Source organism: Protopterus annectens, chromosome 1.part0 (genome assembly GCF_019279795.1).
Source record: "Protopterus annectens isolate FY-2018-M chromosome 1.part0, PAN1.0, whole genome shotgun sequence".
In the NCBI taxonomy this organism is placed as follows: domain Eukaryota; kingdom Metazoa; phylum Chordata; order Ceratodontiformes; family Protopteridae; genus Protopterus; species Protopterus annectens.
The window spans coordinates 1,669,752,479-1,669,756,442 of NC_056725.1; positions in this window are offsets into that span (position 1 = coordinate 1,669,752,479).

Genomic DNA, 3,964 nt, shown 5'->3' on the forward strand with positions numbered 1-3,964 from the left:
ACATAATCAGAGAGCTCCTCTATGTCTCTTTTCATGTAGTCCAGGGAGGTACGTCTCAGGTCATTCACACCAGCATGGACAATGACTGAGTCGTATTTGTACTTGCTTTGGAGTGACCTGAGTGCTTGTGTTATGTGGCGGATTCTAACGCCCGACAGGCAGCTTACCATAACCTTTTCCTTGTTCAGTCTGGTGAGCGGGATGTCAGTGTGTCTGACTATGGAGTCGCCTATTACAAGTGTATCTGGCATGTTGTTTGGCCTTAAGGGCTGTGACTGTTTAGCACACTGACTTTGTGAATTATGTATTGCATGTGGTATGTCTTGAGGTAGTGGTCACTTGGGTGTCTGCTTTGGAGGCTTCTGTTGTTTTGGTAGATTTATAATCAAAGCCTCCGAGTATGTTTTTGTGTGTTTATGTGTTTGGTTTGCAGTTTTGATAGATCTATGTTAGACTGGGTTTGTGGTGTGCGTGATTACCTTCTCCTCCTGATTGGTTCTGCCAGTACTGAGTTGGGAGAGCTCAGCCTCCAGTTTGGCTATATAGTTGCATCTCTCACATATATTTGTATTTGTTGGGAGGAGGAGAGGGTTGTCTGTGTACATGAGGCAATTGTAACATTGCCTCAAGATTCCCAGATTCACCAGCTGAACAGGAGAGGACGCCAGCAACTGACCCTTCGACATGCTAGAATAGTGTAAAAGATTGCTGTGTAACTGAGTCAGAAAGGACCTATAGGGAAATGGGTATTCAAGGGAATTTAGGTGAATGAAGTACTTTATTTTTGTTTAAGAGTGCTTTTCCTGTATAAAAATGCTTTAGAAGCAAGTGCTGGGCTTTTCAGATAGAGAATAGACTGTTTAGATTGCAAGTAGAGCAGTTCTAAGGGAAAAATTGAAGAGCAGACTTTGCGGAGCCAGAAATACTTTAAACTTGATTAACCGGCGCTGCCCGATGCTGCTCTATGAGCAACTTCGCACTAATTGCGCTAAAGTGAGCTAAAGCAGGCTTTATAGCAGGGGGTTGAAAAGAGCTAGGAATTGACCCAAAATGGCCAATAAACTGCAAGTTGCTGGGCTGGAACCACTCCTCTAGGGACAAATAGGTTGCTCAGTGCTCCCCACTCCCACTGGTGAACAAAGAAGCTTCCTCTTATCCAAATAAGGATATGGATAGCACAGGAACTATGACAAAGCCCAGAGATCAGCAAAAATCTGAAGACTGGACTATTCTAGTTCAGTAAGGCGGGAAAACAAAGATTTTTTTTTTTTTTTTTCTTTTTTTCAGAGACAGAAGAAAAAGATACAGTAACAAACAGTAAATGCTTTAAAACGGCTAGCGCACTTGAGTGTGTTAGCCTAACAGTTAAATTAAACAAAAACTAACTTTTGAAGTGCAAACAGTTTAGAAGCAACACAAATACAGTATTAAACAATATGCAGAGCTGATTTCAAGGGTTTTTAGGTGAAATGCAGTCGAGATACAGTAGTTAATAAGAAAGCCAGAAAAAAATACTTATAAATCAAGGAAAGTCACTCTTTCACTCTCTGCTGCTTGTAGAACTCTGCAGGACACCACGAGGAGCTGTGCTGAGTCATATACAAGTGCAAAATCGCGCTAAAGTGGGCTTTATAGCAGGGGGTTGAAAAGAGCTAGGAATTGACCCAAAATGGCCAATAAACTACAAGTTGCTGGGCTGGAATCACTCCTCTAGGGACAAATAGGTTGCTCAGTGTCATGTTCCCTTGGACAGAGTGACTGCAAGGGCAGACATGAGTAGTAGTACCCAGGCTGACAGTGAGGCACCACTGTCAGAGGATACCAGACTTTCTGTGGAAGGGGAACTGGGAAAAGGTTACACCGAGATAGTTGAGACAGGCTCAGCTCTCAGATCCTTCATTACAAGGCTTGAGAAAGGTAGCCATTGATGCACCTGATTCTCAAGGAAAGAGGAATATGTATATTGGGAAAATGGATCATTGTATAGAGAGTGGACCTCTGAGGGAGGGAGAGAAGGTGAGAGAATGCAGCAGTTATTAGTTCCCACAGCCTACCATCTGGAACTTCTAGCCATAGCCCAGCAGTGCCAAAAGGTAGGCAAGGCAGGAGACAAGGTCAAAGCTCCTTTGGTGCCTTTGCCTGTGATTGAGGAGCCATATTGTGGGGCCTCTGAGTACTCCAAGTACCACAGGGAAGAAGTATATCCTAGTGGTAGTAGATTATGCTATCAGATACCCTGAAGCAGTGGCCCTGTCCTCCATTGAGGCAGAAAAGTGGCAAATATTTTGTTAGAGATTTTCAGCAGGGTAGGTTTCCCAAAAGAAATACTGCCTGACAGAAGTGCCAATTTCTTATCAGACTTGCTGACTTGTCTGTGAACACACTGTGGGGTGAAGCACCTAAAGACTACCCCCTACCATCCCTAGATTAATGGTCTGGTGGAGAGGTTAAACTATATATTAAAGACCATGCTACAGGCATTTACAGACCAGTTTAAGAGGGAGTGGGACAAATATTTACCCCATCTGTTGTTTGTTTACAGAGAGGTGCCCCAGGAGAACACAGATTTCTCACCTTTTGAGTTGCTGTATGGGCATAGGGTGAGGGGACATCTAGATTTGATTCGACTTGAGTGGGAGGGTGAGTGTGAATCCCACAAGGAGTCTGTTGTGGCATATGTCCTAAACCTCAGTACAAGGCTCAGGGACCTCATGGGCTTAGCCCTGGAGAACTTGGCAGAAGCCCAACACCAGAAAAAGGTCTGGTATGACAGGAATGCTCAAGCTGGAGCGTATGCTGTGGGGTAGCAGGTTATGGTTCTCATTCCTGTCAGACACAACAAGCTGCAGGTAGCTTGGGAAGAACCCTTCAAAGTGGTAAGGAAGGTCAGTGATGTTAACTACATGGTAGAAGTGTTAGGCAAGAGGCAGGGGCACAAACCGTACCATGTTAACATGATGAAACCTTACTATGACAGAGAGCCCCTGGTGCTAAGTATTTGCAGTAGATGGCAGGGGGAGTCTGAGGGGGATCTATAACTACAGGGAGCCAGGCAGCAAAATACCAAATTATTATTATGGAGCCTAGGATTGCAGACATACGATATGACAGTGCAACACTGTACTGAGGTCAGCAATGCAAAGGCAGCTGGGATCTCAAGACAAGGAATGGGGTAATGTATTCCCAGATAGACTCATCCCTCTCAAACAACATTTCTCAAGGGTCACTTTAAAAACTAGCTTGACTCTTCAAAGGGGGGAAGAAGTGTCACAGAAGGAGATACTGCCAGCACAGCTACCTGGAATTTTGTAAATAATTATATATTTGTGAATATCAACGTGATTTATATAGGATGCTTGTGTTACAACTGTATTAGAAATGTATGTCATGTGTATATCAAACTGGCATCTACAGACATGTGTGTTAAAAAGGTAATTTTATAAACTGCTTGCACTAAAAATGTAACCACAATGTGCCTGCTGCAAGAGAACAGAAATGTATAGGCACTATTGTAACTGTTTAAATATATATATTTTAACAGCGGAAACTGTAATATAGGAGGTTTCCTTCAGGAAAACTAGCTGAAATTAAATTACTGTATTGGCTAGGCCGGATACATAATGTCTGTACTATGGAGCTTTCTGTATTGTCTTCAGAGTGAACCAACTACTGCCACTGAAAGTATAAAGAAATGCAGTGGTTTTATGACTTCCAGCATCTGCCAAACATCTGAAGTCTATGCATTTTCACAGGTAGATGCTAAATGCTGCCAAGCTTCCAGCAGTGGGGGTTTTACCTGGGATAGAGTCAGATGACAAGAAATGTTGTCATTCTGCAAGTTATCCCAGCAGTAATATTTGAGATATTAATTTGAGGAGTCTCTTAGAGAGACAGTGTATTCTGTATTCTGTCTTGGACCTGACAAGAACCATTCACCACAACATCTGCTTTTCTCTAAAAGTAA